The sequence below is a fragment of the Balaenoptera acutorostrata genome, chromosome 7 (genome assembly GCF_949987535.1).
Source record: "Balaenoptera acutorostrata chromosome 7, mBalAcu1.1, whole genome shotgun sequence".
NCBI classification, from domain to species: domain Eukaryota; kingdom Metazoa; phylum Chordata; class Mammalia; order Artiodactyla; family Balaenopteridae; genus Balaenoptera; species Balaenoptera acutorostrata.
In genome coordinates, this window is record NC_080070.1 from 41269435 (window position 1) to 41286385 (window position 16951).

General features: G+C 39.3%; 1 long non-coding RNA gene across 1 annotated transcript in view; it reads right to left on the reverse strand.

Annotated features, from left to right (window-relative positions):
- The window catches only part of LOC130708612 (uncharacterized), a 46497-nt gene extending 30943 nt beyond the window's left edge, over positions 1-15554 (reverse strand). Inside the window, exons 1-3 of the long non-coding RNA XR_009008887.1 lie at positions 15403-15554; positions 13335-13498; positions 13065-13219 (exon numbers count right to left, since the gene is read on the reverse strand). This is a non-coding gene — a long non-coding RNA (uncharacterized LOC130708612). The remainder of the gene's footprint in view (positions 1-13064; positions 13220-13334; positions 13499-15402) is intronic.
- Between the last annotated feature and the right edge of the window lie 1397 nt (positions 15555-16951).

Genomic DNA, 16951 nt, shown 5'->3' on the forward strand with positions numbered 1-16951 from the left:
AAGGAAATTTAACAGTGTAATTCAATGGGGTTCTTAATTTCCAACATGACAGTTTTCTGGATTCAAGATAGATTTCAAGGATGGATGTATAGAACTATGTATGTTAGATTATGTTACAGATTCAAGGACCATATTTTCAATTCTACATGTTAACCAGGGCTGTGTTCCAAAGTGTGTTTCATTAGCTACCCACCTCAGAGCTACTAAAGTGCAGATTTCCAAGCCCAGTTTCAAAGTCCTGGAAATCTGCATTTTTAACAAGTTTAAGGAAAATTTTGCCTCCAGACTCTTGCCATTTAGAAACATATGAGGTTTGAAATATGTCCCCCAATTCACTTTGAGCTACCTAAACAACTTGAAGTAAAATGGCAGGATCATCTCAAAAGGAACTAAGGAAATGCTGTATCAGAGGAAACAACCAGAGATATGTTGGAAAATTAGTATATGGCATCATCTAGGTTAATAACTTGGCCACAAATGGCTCACTTGCTAAAACTATTTTGAGATCATAAAATTTTATAGTTGGAAGGGTCTATAGCATCATTTAGTGCAACCTTAGCTTGGCCTCCATATTAAACCTGAGATTAAGGATTACGGAGACATTACCTGTTATTTTACTTATTTTAAAATAGGAGAATTTTGCTTGCTTTTTCAAGAGTCATACAAAATAAAGACATATATAAAATGTTTTCATTTTGCCAGAATAGTCAGTCTCCTGCCAGTTGAGAGAGTGCAAGTATAGCAGGCCTGACTTATCTTGCTGTAATTTAATCCAATTATCTAAAGCTCCAAATGCGGGGGGGGGGGGGGGGGGGGGGGGGAACTCACGTGAATAACTGGCTCTGTCTCACAGTTATTAAGTAGGTTAGGATGTGTCAATCATCCCATGCCCTGAGAAGGCAGTGAAGACACAATTTCAAATGTCATGCTTTTGCTTGCAGTGAGCCACACAAAGGTTAGTGAATTTTAAACATATTTGTATGCTTAATAAGTACAGATTCTTCTGCACACATGCCATAGAAGCCCAAGTACATTTTGCTTATTTCTGTGTTATGTTTACAGAATCATCTAACATGACTCAAATCACAGAACACCATAAAAAATGAGATTTTTTTTTTTGTATGAAAGGTGGCCCATAGAAATAAACATTTAACCAAAAGCTAAACAGATTTAACCAAGACTGTCCACCAAAAATACACAAAATTCAATCCTCAGTAAGAGAGGGAAAGTAGTTTCTTTTTTTAGAGCACATAGCTAATAAAATTTGTTTTCATTGGGAAAATAAGGTTTTTAATCACACACTGCTATAATCTCTCCAACACTTGCATCTCTCTCCTTGCTCTCAGTGCAAATTCACCTTTCACTGAGCAATTAGAAACAATCCTAAAAGAATGCCCACAAGCTCTGACCACAGCACAAGCACATCTGTGCTTATCAATGCTGGCTTCTCTCTAATATGGATGTGTATCCATTCCTCTCACAGGGCCAAGCCCTCCACTCTTATCATCCTCTTGTCTTCTCAACAGCAATCACTCCAATGACTATTTCCCTTACATTTTCAATGGTTTTTCCTCTCTACCAGATTATAAAAATCTATAATATTGCACATCAAAGAAAAGGAAGGAAAGAAGGAAGGAAGGGAATGAGGGAAGGAAGGAGGAGAGGGGAAGCGAGAGAAGGGAACAAGGGAGAAGTAAAAAAAACCATTGCATACCCCTCTCATACTTCTCTTGTTACTGAGAGGTCAGGCTTACCTTATCAGGACTAAATCTCCTTTAGGCTGGGCTCCCAGAAAAGAATTCGGTGTCCTCCTATGGAAACTGGGGAGCTAGTACTTATTATATTCAATCCTGGTCAACCAGAAACTTGAACCTCAGCCCTGTGAGCAGTTGAGGCAGGGGTTGAAGGAACTGGGCGGAAATGAAAATATCACGGCAGCCCTACTCACATCAAGAGAGGAGCTGGTACAGCTTTAAAGCCCTACAGCCTGGAGCTTCCCTGGTGGCGCAGTGGTTGAGAATCTGCCTGCTAATGCAGGGACACGGGTTCGAGCCCTGGTCTGGGAAGATCCCACATGCCGTGGAGCAACTAGGCCCATGAGCCACAACTACTGAGCCTGTGTGTCTGGAGCCTGTGCTCCGCAACAAGAGAGGCCGCGATAGTGAGAGGCCCACGCACTGCGATGAAGAATGGCCTCCGCTTGCCACAACTAGAGAAAGCTCTCGCACAGAAACGAAGACCCAACACAGCCAAAAATAAATTAATTTATTTATTAATTAAATCCATGTTTTAAAAAAAAAAAAAGCCCTACAGCCTAATGTCAAAGTTCCTCTCCTGGAGTCTGACACTCAGCCCTGCTAGATATCTGTGTACTGCCCTAAATGCAATGGGCAGTGCGGGTTCATGTCCTGGTACTGGTCCTGCCCCTAGGAGTTCTCCCCCAACAAACACTGCTCCATCAAGCCTGGCACATATGCTGTCTGGCCATCCGTTCAACATGGCTGGGACAACAGTACCATTCTCCTGTTCATAGCAAATTCCTCAATAGTTACCCATACTGTTGCTTCTGTTTTTTATCTTCTTATTCTCTTTTGAACCCTCTCCAGAAAGCCTTTTCTATTCTTCTGAACAACTCACAAGATGGTCAACAATGACACCCAGTTGCCAACTTCTGTCCTTATTTAAAAGACCTATCAATGGCTTTTGACTCCACTCGCCCCTCCCTCCTCCCTGAAGCAGTTACTTCACTTGGCCCCTGAAAGACCACTCTTTAGGTTCCCTGTACCTCACTATCTCACTCCTCCTCAGCCTTCACCTCAGATTCCTCCAACCTCTAACTCTGGAAACACCCCAGGCCTCAGCTCTCAGAACTTCTCTATCTAAATTACTCCCTAAATGATCTCTTCCAGTTTCCTGTCTTTAATGGTATTAAATACCAATTTCATGTTGACAACTCCCAAATCTACATGTCCAGCTATGACCTTTTTCTTGGAACTAAATACTAATCTCTAATGTCCAAACTGGATTTATCCCAAAACAAACTGCCGAGTTCCCTACCAAACTCTCTTTTCTGCAGCCTTACCCTTCTGAGTTGCTCAGGCCAAAAACCTTGAAAACATCTTTACTTGCTTTATTTCATACCCAACATCCAATACATCAGGATATTCTGTCACCCCTGTCTCTAAAACATGGCAAAAATCGAATCACTTTCCACATCCTCTATTGCTATCACGCTGATCCAAACCATCATCGCCCATTGCCTGGATACGAACTAGCTCATTACTACAGTGTTTCTCCATTTCAGCACCTTGACAGTTATTCTTATAGCATCCAGACTAATCCCTTCACAAGAAAATAAGATCAGGTCACTTTTGTTTTTATGACTTTTTATTGACTTCCATCCCACTCAGAGTAAAACCCAAAGGCATATAATGGCCCCCAAGGCCCTGTAAGACCTACATCTTCCCACTTCCTTGCTCGTATCTGCTAATCTCCTGGCCATATAGGCCTCCTTGCTGTCTCTGGAGCACACTCTTGCCGCAGGACACTTGCCCTTGCTCTTCCGTCTGCCTGAAACATTCTTTCAACAAATGCGGATATGGCTCATTCACCCCTTCTTTAGGTCTCCAGGGTGGCTTCCCCAACTGCAATATGTAAAATGGCTACTACCATCCACACTCCCCATCCTGCTCTGCTTTTTTCTGCATAGTACTTATTACCACTTGACATACGACATCATTTTTAATTGTTATCTATTCCTCTTCTAGAAAACAAACTCCATTAAGGCAAGGACTTTGCTTTGCTCTCCAGTGTGACCCCAGGACCTAGGACAACAACAACCTTAGTGTAGGTGATCATTGTATATTTGTTGAATAACTATATAAATATTAAAATGGTTAACAAATTAAGCCATGTTTTTTTATATTTCAATTGTAGTGTGACTAAAAATGCAATTATTTAATATTCCAAAGAAAGGCTTCATTTTGTCATGTAAGAGATTACTCTGAGATGGCTGATTAAACATTTCATTTCTGAAACTAAATCTCTATCCTTGGGTCACTATTTTCAAACAACCTTTCAGCTCTTTTGAAAGAACCTCACATAGACTACTATTTACTCTTTTTATTTTTTCATGACATTCTCAAAGATCAAGTAAAAAACACATGTCAAAGCAATTTCTCCCTGCTCTTTCTGATTAAAATCAATATTCTCCCTGCTCTTAACAGCAGTAAAAATCAACACAACAGTTTCTGTTAACTCAATAGAATGTCAAGTGATATCTTAGTGTATTGTTACCAGCAGAGATATCAGCAGAGGACTACCAACAGCCTATAATCATTGCTGTTTTATTATCTACAAAATGTCATATGTGCATATGGCATTTTACAAAACAACACAGTGAAAACAAAGCTCATGTCTCAAGCAGCTTAGAGTTTATTTAGACAAAGAACTAAAGAACAGGGAGGCAAAACTCAAAAGGAGGGCCTGCTATTGTTGAGAAAAGAATACAATTGATCCAAGTGGTTAGGGCAGGGAGGTGATTTTCATTCCTAGTCTGTGAATGTGTAGCTTGATTCTGCTCTTTGCATCACAAACAACAGCTATAACCTTAACTGGTTTTCTCAAAACACTCTTCCTGTCAGTCATGGAGAAGAGAGCTCAGGACATACCCATCAGAAAATACAGTTAGAAATGTCCAACAACAATATAAAGCCACAACCCACCAATAGCTGCTAGCAATATCTTGTAATATTTTATTATTTAAAGAAAACTGACCTTTCCCAAGAAATCTTATAAAAACTGTATTGAGCTTAGCCTAATAATGAATTTCTAAGTTTACATAATTTAGAACATCTAATTAAAGATATTTACAATAGGGTTATTAGTAACAGTTAATAGTAACATTTCAGTTACTAAGAAATGATTGTACAAATATGTAAAAATGTGCACTAAAAGGACTAAATATGGTAACAAAAAAAATTTGGAAACAACCTAAATGTCCAAAAGAAATTGTTCGAAAGGATTGGATAAATAAATTAAATCTAGCCCACACTACATTCTAGAATACCATTCAGTCATCAAAAATGGAGCTTTGTATCTATATTTATTGTTATAGAAAAGTTTTTTTTTTAATTACAAGGCAGCATGTATCTAATGGTCCTATTTTGACATATATATACACATGCTCACATTTACCCACATATAGAGACTCACTCACACACTTCATATGTATGAATCCACATACAGAGAATGTGAAAGACAGTGAGAATGTGTGTGATAGAGAAAAGATGAGGGGCCAGAAGCTAAAATAAAAGACAGGTAGGGAACCCCTTACAGACAGAGTGGAGAAAAGCATGCCCACCAAAGACACCCACAGAATGATCTGAGCTATAAAGATTGAGTTACACCCAAAGAGATTCATACAGACAGGAAAAAGCATGAAAGGATATATACTAAAAGGTTAAATAGTGGTTCAGTCTGAGTGAAGAGGTTACAAGTAATTTTCACTCTACCTTTCTATATTACTTGATTTTTTTTTACGATGAAAATTTATAACTTTAACAATCAGAAATAATAATCAAAAATAATAAAATATAAAGCTACTTATAAAAAAGAACACTGGAACTCAAGAATGAAATAGACACACTTCAAACACAGAAATAAACAAAATCCTCAAATTTTTAAGTGCTAAAATTTAATGAAAATATCAATTACTCTTTAAAATCCTAGAAGTTTTGGTCTCTACTAATTTAATAATGTATCTCAGTGAAGTTATAAGAAAAAGCATGGAGCCTGTACTCCAAGTGCTTTTTAATTTATTCTGTAAGACCCAGTGTATGCCAACAAAGAAGTTACTTCTCATTCAGAATATTATTTCCATATGAAAATAGCACATACATATTTGTATTTCATCTTTTCTTTAAATCTCAGAACTTCAAAGCCTTGAGGCAATTTCAACATATCTAAGTAGGAACAAAGATAATCACCATCATGTCATCCAAATCAGATATAGAAGGAAGTTTTTCAGGGAGAAACAGAATTCTTGATCAGAATTATATAGTTCTTAAAAGTAGCTTTAGACAGCTCCAAATATAAGGAAAAGTTTGCAAAGGTGGCACACAATTTTTGCTTTAGAAAAGATCAGAAAACATCTACAGCTTTAGCAAATCATAAAATAAGTCACTCTATATGCCCAAGAGAAATGAAAAAATACACTATTTTTAATTCACCAAATTATGATTTTTAATTCTTTTACCAAACTACAAGGAATTCATCAGTCTGAAAGGCAAAACTAAAGATAATCATTTTTTTAGTATAAAAAACACTGATATATGAGGTTTTATTTCTGAGTTTAAAAATCAGTAACTTTTAATTCACTAGAGAAACTAGAAATCAATAATACAGCAAAGCCTAATGATTTTCCACTTAAATTTCTTATTCATATAAATATAGCCATGTACATTAAAATAAGAATGTCAGATTTCTCAATATCAAACATAATGCTTAGAGGATTATAGATTAGATGTTTCATTTTTAACAAAACTTGGGCTAAACTTCATTTAAAGTCTTGTTATTCTGTTTATTTTTATTTTTATTTGGCTGCACCACATGGCATGCTGGATCTTAGTTCCCCAACCAGGAATTGAACCTGTGCCCCCTGCAGTGGAAGCACAGAGTCCTAACCACTGGACCGCCAGGGAATTCCCTTGTTATTCTAAATATATTTTCAAATACGTGAGTAGAATAATTCTGAGCCACTGGAAGTTTATTAGTAAATGTTATTTACAGAAACCACAATAATTCTCTTAAAATTCACAGTATCACTACTTGCTCAAAATAATTTAGTGGTATTTCACTGCCTTCAAATTAAAATTCTGAAATTAAACAACTTCTGTGATTTTCCAACCAATTGTTCACTATTTGTTAATTTCATTCATGAGATTTATTCATTCATTGTGATCTTTTAAATTTTTTACCATTCACATACATGTTTACTGTCATCTAAGTTGAACTATAATATCAATAATCAAGTAGGTGTATAATACTAAAGTATATATCAGAAATGAGAGCTGTAAAAAAAGACAAAAGAGATCCCCTGGGCTCAGTATCAGGGAGCCTGATCTAGTAAATTGACTGTAGGGCCCAGGCATCCAAAATTTCAAAAGCACCTCAGAAGATCCTGATGCAGCAAGTTTATTAAAAGACTTTGGAAACTTCTAGGTCATTGCCCTGGCTATACCACCTCATAGTTTTATATTATACTTTGCAGTTTTCAGGGTGCTTCATATAAATTAACCTAATTGATTCATGCCCCACTGCATTCAATGATCTTTCCACTGCCACTTCTCAGCACATTCTGGTCCTCTTTTGAACTCTACTTATTTTATACACAAAATACTTTGGCACAGTTCCATATAGGGTCTTGAAAAACGTGTAAATATCTTGGTGTACAAAGGTGTTGTCTCTCTAACTCCACAGGTAGAGATATTATCTAGCACCCTTCTGGTTATCTTTCCTCTCCTGCATGCTCATCACCTGTGTCCACACCCCAGAACCGCCCTCCACCCTTCCCTTCACCATTTCTCTATCTCTCATTACCACACAGCTAACCTCCCTCTCAATTCTTTCCAATACTGGAGCTCCCAATTCCATCACACTCTTCTGCATCCTCAGTGGCTTTACTGGATGTTCTTCCCATTCTTGTGCTTAAATAAAAACAGAGGTCTTCTCTTAGGATAGGGCTTTTCTTCCAACTCTTCTGAATGGAAGATGCCCACATGCTGATGACCCACATACACCAGGAAAAGGAGATGGCATACACATTTTTTTATCCCACTGGCACTTCCATATTAATTCACTCCACTCAAGTGTGAAAAAGAAAACATTCCTCCTTTGATTTTCATACCATCAAACAACTCTAACTTCTCCCCTTTCTAGTGGTGCCACTTCAATTCACTGCACATACATTGTAGATGTTACCATCTAGATCATTTAAATTACATCCAGCTTTTATCCAGAGGGACACTAATATAAGTGGAGAGTCTCTTAATCTCTTGACCTGGGCAACTGCTGTTGCCTTTACCTTCACTCCTCTTCAATATTCCTCTTTTAAGATCATGTAATGAGCCTTATCAACCTGTGAGAAGTCTTCTATCTCTGAAGAAAGGAATTCAACAGCCAGCTTCCTGGTCACATGATCCTACTTAGCAATGGTCCCTGGGTCTTGACTCCACCCCAGACTTTCTCTCCTGATACATTTTCTCTTTGGGAAATCTCAGTCATGCCAATAGATTCAACTTCCTCTTGTATTCTGATAACCACTAAATCTATCTTTCTAACCCAGATTGCTCCACCAAACTACAGGTCTACATGGTTATCTCTACTGCAAAAAAATTTTTTAAGTTGCCTCATAAACACTTTAAACTCATAATCAAAGCCCAAATTTTCTCATCCACCTTCTCAAACCTAGTCCTTTTTTCTAAGTTCCAGTTAATCAGAGTAACGATACAATCATCTACCAGGTAACCAAACACCTGTGAGAGTCATCCTAGATCCACCTCTCTTCACGCTGCCACACAATTATCAAGTTCTGTATATTTTACCAACCAAATATTTCTTTTATCCTCTCTTGATCTATGGCCTCAACTCTCACCTTCACAATTATATTAACTTCCAAACTCAATGATTCTAAAACTTTTTTATATAAGGACCACTTGATGTGCATGTTAAAAAAATGCAGATTTTTATGCCCCTTACGCAGAAATACTGTTTGGTTGCCTGGAATCTTTTTTTTTTTTAATAAATTTATTTATTTTATTTATTTATTATTTTTGGCTGTGTTGGGTCTTCATTGCTGCACGGGGGCTACTTTTTTTTTTTTTTTTTATAAATTTATTTATTTATTTTTGGCTGAGTTGGGTCTTTGTTGCGTGCGGGCTTTCTCTAGTTGCGGCGAGCGGGGGGTACTCTTTGTTGCGGTGCTCAGTCTTCTCATTGCGGTGGCTTCTCTTGTTGCGGAGCATGGGCTCTAGGCGTGAGGGCTTCAGTAGTTGTGGCTCGCGGGCTCTAGAGCACAGGCTCAGTAGTTGTGGTGCACGGGCTTAGCTGCTCCACGGCATGTGGGATCTTCCCGGACCAGGGCTCGAACCTGTGTCCCCTGCATTGGCAGGCGGATTCTTAACCACTGCACCACCGGGGAAGCCCGGGGCTACTCTTAAGTGTGGTGTGTGGGCTTCTCATTGCGGTGGCTTCTCTTGTTGTGAAGCATGGGCTCTAGGTGCACGTGCTCAGTAGTTGTGGTACGCAGGCTCAGTAGCTGTGGCATGTGGGCTCAGTAGTTGTGACGAACGGGCTTAGCTGCTCTGTGGCATGTGGGATCTTCCCGGACCAGGGCTCGAACCCATGTCCCCTGCATTGGCAGGCGGATTCTTAACCACTGCGCCACCAGGGAAGCCCTGGAATCTTCATTATTAACAAATTACTTCATCCTTTGCAGATGCTTCAAATTCTGGTGACCCATTTAATCACACTTTGGGAAGCACTGAACTATTTGGTCTCCCTGTTTCCTATTATCCCTCTTCATTCCATCTCTCTCCTACTCACACCCTCACACTCTCCCTTAAGCCTGATCATCATGAAGAGCAGAGAATTTTATTTTCTTCTAAGATGTTCTCCCATGTACACGGTATAGTGATACACCATCTTGTAGGCAATATTCCCCATAAACACACACTCCCACGGGAATATACAACACTGTCCACAAGGTTCAAGGACAAATGGTGAAAACTGTCTCAGACGTCCGCTTCAGTGTCTCTCTCTGAGCCTCTCTCTTTGTCTAGAAGTGAAGCAAGTCTGTACATGCACCATGAAGCATGCAGCAAGAGGTCCACACTGCAGGGACAGTATGCAGGTAGAAATGTGAAAAGGACTATTCCAGAAAGAGATTGTTTTATTTATTTTCTTTCTTTCTTTCTTTTTCTTTCTGGCTGCGTCAGGTCTTAGTTGCGGCATGTGGGACCTTTCATTGCGGTGCGGGCTCTTCATTGTGGTGCGCAGGCTTCTCTCTAGTTGTGGCGTGCGGGTTTTCTCTCTCTAGTTGTGGCGTGCAGGCTCCAAGGTGGGTGGGCTCTGTAGTTGTGGCGCATGGGCTCTGTAGTTTGTGGCATGAGGGCTCTCTCCTTGAGGAGCGCGAGCTCAGTAGTTGTGGCACGTGGGCTTAGTTGCCTAACGGCATGTGGGATCTTAGTTCCCCAACCAGGGATTGAACCCGCGTCCCCTGCATTGGAAGGCGGATTCTTTACCACTGCACCACCAGGGAAGTCCCTAGAAAGAGATTTAAACCTTGACCAAGAAATGTGGGTTTTAAGAAATAAAAAGCCAGGAATTGAAGCCCCAGATACTGAAAAAAGTTTATTGTTTCGCTCCACCTCTCTTTCTATAATATCTTGGTTTGGAAAGCAAACTTGGTCTGTAGATAAGCTTTGGTTCAATCATAAAGGAGCCCTCAGAGAATCTCTCTGCCCAACCCACTCACCCTATTATAGAGAATATCTATTGTTTTCCCTCTCAGAATCAATTTTCACCTCATCCTAAGAACAGCCCCTAGATATCCTTTTAGGCAGCAACCTCTCACAGCTTAGAAATATCTGAGAAAATAAAACCAGTGCTCAGCTGGTGACTAAAAAGAAGGCATGTATGAACTGCTTTAAGGCATGATATGAGTTTAAGTGTCAGTATCCCACTGGAGAAAGATGTTGTTACACACTATCTTCCCCTTGCATTAACTGGTTACTAATCTTGCTTTTATCCCCCAGAGTTTTATTGACTGTTATTAATAGGATAGCCCTTTAAAAATAATTCTGAGTAGCTAAAATGATTTGCCCTCCAAGAAGAAACAAGGAACTGCTTTCTTCTCTCTTTAATATGAGTGTTGTTCAGGTTAAGATGGAGACGTATCCACCTACAAGGGACACATCCCTTAGCTGCTCCTCAGGCTGTTGCTCTGAAGATAATTTCACATGCCATATTTCGGACACCATGACCTTGACCCCAGAATGACTGCTATCATATTTTGACAAGATTTCTTGTTAAAGTATTCACTCTTCAACCCCAGATAATGGCTTTTTTAAGGTACATCTCCTTGTCTGTAATAATGGTTAAAAAGAGAAAAAAAGAAAGAACATTTTCTTCTTAGCTATTCTACTCTCATTTTCCACATTTATAAGGTAAGAGAACAGACAAGGTAATTTATAAAGTTTCTTTGGCTCTAATAACCCCAAATTTGAAAACACACTAAGCATTTCAGTTGGCAGCACAGCCAGGTAGAATGACCTCTCATCATGCTACCATTCAGAGACAGCAAAGCTGTCATTCAATGTGTAGATGAATTGGCACAAGACAAGCTGACACTGTCTCACCAGGACTTGCAGATAGAACACCAAAATCTGAGATCACAGTGCATTAAAGAAATGAGTATCTGTGGAGCAAAAGTGCCAGGATTCACAGGCACTTTGAATGGAGCTGAGAGGTTAAGTCTCAGATGGGAGGGGGCTGTCATCTTCTCTATAAATGTGAAGCAGTTCTTACAAATCCCATTTAGCAAAAAGACATAATCGTAATGACATTTCCTATGAATCCTATAAAAGACACAAAGCACAGCCAGCCCCTCAGTGTCTTCTATTATAATATGAGTGATTTAATGAAATTTGAAGTTGACAGTAATAGTCTCATAATATGACATACTTTAGATCAATAAAACAAAGGTGAAACGAAATAAAATCTAAAGCATATGCCTGGTATTTTAAAGTTACATACTTGCAGCCTATCACAGGAGTCAATTATTCTGACAATTGTATTCATGTATAATAGTGCATGTAAAATATGCACAAAATTAAAGGTTTCGACTTGAACCATGTGATAGGGACTGAATATGAGCCAGTCACCCAAGACAATACAGCAAAGACAGACACTTCATGCCATTGATTACTTACAGTTTCCAGGGGATACAAAATATGGACTGGATTTTCCTTCAAAATGTATATAGAATTCAACCACTTTTTCTCCATTTCTATTGTTAATACCCTAGATAAAGCCTCCACCTTCTCTCAGCTGATTATTGTATAAAAGCCACCTTTTGGACACCGTGTCCACCCTGGTGCCCTGCATCTATTTATCGCATAGCCAGACTCAAGTTTAATGGTAACATAATTGAAAAGAAAATGAGGACTTTAGTTGACTGAGAAGCTCAGTAATATTGTACAAGCACTAGAAAAGTTTCTGAGAACTTATTATTTTATTATTTTTGAGAACAGTTATTATTTGTAAAATATAATGATCATAAAAAGGGAAGAAATAATTGCCCCCTTTACTATGCTGGTAAAAGTAGGGTAACACACCCTGAGAGGGTCACTAACCAACAAGAATTGATCAAGATAAAAATGAACAGAATATTGAGAAGGAACAAAAAGCTGTGTCACGTGGGGCACACTCAACTCTCACGAGTTGAAGAAATTTGGGACATTCACGCACAAGAAAAAACTCCCACATGATGGAAAGAAATATGGAAAAAGGAGACACTAATGGCTGCCTTCAAAAATATGAAGGACTGCCACGTAGAAACAGAATTAAATTTGTCCTGTGTGACAAGAGAAAAATCTAAGATAAATTGGTGGATGTTCCAAGATGGTGGGTTGACTCTGTATAGGCAAGACCTATTCAACAATCACAGTTTTCCAAAATTAGTAGCGGCTCCAAGAAATGTTCACACAAAGTCTGACCATAATCCATCGCTTCACCTGAGTTACTTCTGCACCTTCCTCCTACCTGATCTCCCATCTCCAGTTCCTCTCCAACAGCCTAAGAAAACCATTCAAAATACAGAACTGCTCTGATATTCCCCTACCTAAAAGTCTTCAAAACAGTCCATTATCTTTAGGATAAAATCAAAACTCCTCCCTCACCACTATACATTTTCAGCCTCCTCTTTCACAGTCCTGCCTTTGTACTCTGGACTTCAGCCCAAATGAACATTTCCCAGATCCTTGAACAGGACGTGCTTCACTCACCTTCAGACTTCAGCTCTCATTAGTGTCTTTACATACAGAACGATGACTTCTCCTCAATGTCTGGGTAAGTTCTTCTTATCCTTCAGATCACAGCTTTGGTATCCAGCTCAAATATCCTTCTCAGATGAGCCAAGCTAAAGTCACGCTCATATAAACTAACAAAAGGAACAAAATCACAGCGATCTTTTTAAAACATAAACCAGACCACCTCACTCCCTGCTCAAATCCTCCAGTGGCTTCTGATCACATTTAGAACAAAATCCTCCTCACCATGATCTGCAAAGCTTCGTGGCCTGACCTCTGGCTCCCTCCGTCCTCAGCTGCTCTCTATCAGTGCTTCTCTCTGCTCCAGCCATGCCAGACACCTTGTTGTTCCTTGAACATATTTTGCATGCTCTTGGCCTCACAATCTTTTCACTTGCAGCTTCCTCTACCTGGAACAAAATTTTCCCAGATATTTACATGAGTTGGTCCCTCACTTCATTCAGAATTCTGCTCAATTCTCACTGCCTTAGGATATTTCCCTCACCAGCATTGATCAAAAATAGACCTCTCGGGCTTCCCTGGTGGCGCAGTGGTTGGGAATCTGCCTGCCAATGCAGGGGACGCGGGTTCGAGCCCTGGTCTGGGAAGATCCTACGTGCCGCGGAGCAACTGGGCCCGTGAGCCACAATTACTGGGCCTGCGCGTCTGGAGCCTGTGCTCCGCAGCGAGAGAGGCCGCGATGGTGGGAGGCCCGCGCACCGTGATGAGGAGTGGCCCCCGCTTGCCGCAAATAGAGGAAGCCCTCGCACAGAAACGAAGACCCAACACAGCCATAAATAAATAAATTAATTAATTAAAAAAAAAATAGACCTCTCACTCAGCCATAAAAAGAAAAGAAACTGAGTTATTTGTATTGAGGTGGATGGACCTAGAGACTGTCATAGAGAGTGAAGTAAGTCAGAAACAGAAAAATAAATACCGTATGCTAACACATATATACAGAATCTTAAAAAAAAAAATGGTTCTGAAGAACATAGGGGCAGGACAGGAATAAAGACACAGATGTAGAGAATGGACTTGAGGACACGGGGAGGGGGAAGGGTAAGCTGGGACGAAGTGAGAGAGTGGCATGGACTTACATATACTACCAAATGTAAAATAGATAGCTAGCGGGAAGCAGCCGCATAGCACAGGGAAATCAGCTCAGTGCTTTGTGACCACCTAGAGGGATGGGATAGGGAGGGTGGGAGGGAGACGCAAGGGGGAGGAGATATGGGGATATATGTATATGTATAGCTGATTCACTTTGTTATACAGAGAAACTAACACACCATTGTAAAGCAATTATACTCCAATAGAGATGTTAAAAAAAAAATAGACCTCTCCACACACTTTCCCTTTCTCTTTTGTCATTTCAGTTTATAATCCTTATCACTATCTGACCTCCTACTACACATTTTTGCTTGAGTATTATTTCTCTCCCCTAATACAAATAAATGTAAACTTCATGAGAAGAGACAATGTCTTGTCTTATTCTCTGTATGCTCAGCACTTAGAGCAGTGCCAAGAAAATACTAGGCACTCATTAAATTTTAATATAACGAATGAATGAATCACCCTGCTTTTCTACATAGCATTCATCATTATCTGAAACGTATCCTATTCATTTCCTCTACTGTCTGTTTTCTCTGTCTCTACCTTTTCAATAGAATGTAAGTTCTATGAACCCTGCAAGTTTATCTGTCTTGATCCTCAATAGAACAGGGCTGGGCAAGAAAGAACAAAATGACAAAATAGTGAGTGAACTTAAATGACACATTCTTAGAAACATTCACTGATAAAGTAACATGTTTCTTATCTGTTCTTACCATAATATCCTGTGCTTCCTTGGTTACAGCCCTTGAACTTTACAGAAATGCTTATTTCATTGGCTGTATTTCCCACTAGACTATAGGCTCAGAGAGGTCAGGAACTTGTCATTTTCTTCACCAGTCATATCTCCAGCACTTATCATAAATCCTTAGTATAAAAAATTTCATTTTATAACTGTGTTCATGCAAAGAAGGAAGGGGGTGAAGGAAAGGACAAATGAAGAAACAAAAGGAAAGATGAATAACTTTTTCAGAGGACTGTAAAGATTATTCAGGATCTAAAGTGATTGAACAAGATGACCATTGAGGCCCCTGAGTTTTTCCCAAGGGGAGCCCTAAAGGAGCTACAAAAGAATAAATTTATAAATTAAGGCTCTAAATTAGATTCTAAGAAGCCAGTTGGAGTCTAAGAATCTAAACACTTAGCTTCCTGTAAGACATTTGTCACTGGGACACTGCTCACATTAATGTCAAAGACATACCAATCGCTTGCATCAATAACGTTCAAGTAGTACAAATATTTTTGTTTGTAGGTCCTGAGAATTCTGTTTCTTTTTCTCCTCAAATCTGTATTTCTCTTCCTGTGTCTCCACAGCATGTGATCTTTATATATATTTTTATACTTGAAAGCTGTTCATTATCTCCTTATTATAGTCCTCTGCAACAAAATATAGGAATTTATTTTTAATATTCTATTAACACAAGGCTATACATTTTCTTTGAATGAATAATTCATTAAAATTAGTACTGATATAAAATTAACAAAAATAATCTATATAATAACATATATAAATTTAAAAGGTGAATACAAATATAGAAAGTTTATATAGAGAAAGTAAAATTATAAATACAAAAAGGAAAACTTTATTGGGTCCATACATCTTAATGAGAAGAAGAAATTTATCATGTCTCAATTAGAGGAATCATTGAACAGTCCCTCTGCCTGCTGCTCTGCAGGCTTTGAAGTCCCAAGGTCAAGTCTCATAATAAGATTCCTAATGGGTGAAGGTAGGCTTTTCTTCTGCAACATGGGCAAAGAGGTTTTGTGGAAGGGCAGGTGGCAAAGGGAATATCTACCTCAGATAACTGCTCAGGTAAATCAGCTTTAGAAAACAGCACACATGAAGGCAATTCTCTGGAAGATGGTTCCTGTAAAATGAACCACCAGTATTCCCCGTGGAAAGTCTCTTAGTACCCTGGTCTGAGGATCACTGGCTGGCGTCACAATGATGCTCATCTGACGCTCTCCTTCTCTTATAATCATTTTCTCCCTCAGCAGTGTCTCCCTCACTCTCTTCACTGCAATTTATAGCCTCTCTACTGAATTTCAGACCAGCATTCCCAGCCCCTGGCAAGGCATTCCCACATGCACACCTATCTGATAACTCACACTCCACTTGCCCCAAGATAAAATTATCCCTGTCTCAGCCCCCAAAACAAGTTACACTATCTCTTATATTTTCTATTTCACACAAATGGCATCACAGATCTTCTGGAAACTCAAGTTAAAAACATTAATTAACTCTGAATACTGAATCTAATGAGAACTGAGGAGACAGTTAGCTAATTTTTGGATAGCCAGACTAATGAAGCTCAGCCAAGTCACCCTTTGAGTGGTCTTGGAAGCTGGAAGTAAAGAAGGTGTATCTCCTTCCCTTGAAGACGAATCCTAACAGATGAGATCTCAGCAGGTAGAGATACGCTGGTTCCTCTAATCATGGTCAGGGAGCCCTCTAGAGTAAGCCAGGGGACCTTGGTTAAGATGCAGCTTCTTAATTTGGTTCTAGTAAATTAGAGCAGGTCATAAGTGGGAAGGATATAGTTACCCCATCATTCTCTCCCAGAGGATTGCAAATCCAGTGTGATTGGAATACATTCCAAAGGAAGCTTTTGTTTCTTGCTTTATTGTGTCAAAGAGGGCTTTCCCATGTTCCTTTTTCATCTCCAGAGTTGAAATACTGGTCATGAGGAGAGGGGATTAAATACCAAGAACACCAGTTTGCTCTTTGAGAAGTTAACCATCCCCTAGTC